Here is a 224-nt window from a genome sequence, read left to right on the forward strand (position 1 = left end):
ATGACGAATTCATTACCTCTTTACCTCATTTCCTCCCCTGGCATTTTTGCCCTCATTGGTCATTTCCCAGCTCGTTCTCATAATGCAGAGTTAATCCTTGCGTTCATTATCACCGTTCCAGCGCGAGTAACACTTTTGAGTGCTTATGGCCGTCTTTTACTTATTTCCCACGAAATTCATTAGTATATTGCTTTTGTTTGAGAGATTAAACGTAAAAAAAAAAT

General features: G+C 38.4%; 1 protein-coding gene across 1 annotated transcript in view; it reads right to left on the reverse strand.

The window, feature by feature from the left end:
• The window catches only part of LOC119592333 (CD109 antigen-like), a 56360-nt gene that overhangs the window by 24037 nt on the left and 32099 nt on the right, over positions 1-224 (reverse strand). The gene's annotated exons all lie outside the window — the stretch shown is intronic.

This window comes from Penaeus monodon, chromosome 30 (genome assembly GCF_015228065.2).
Source record: "Penaeus monodon isolate SGIC_2016 chromosome 30, NSTDA_Pmon_1, whole genome shotgun sequence".
Taxonomy (NCBI): domain Eukaryota; kingdom Metazoa; phylum Arthropoda; class Malacostraca; order Decapoda; family Penaeidae; genus Penaeus; species Penaeus monodon.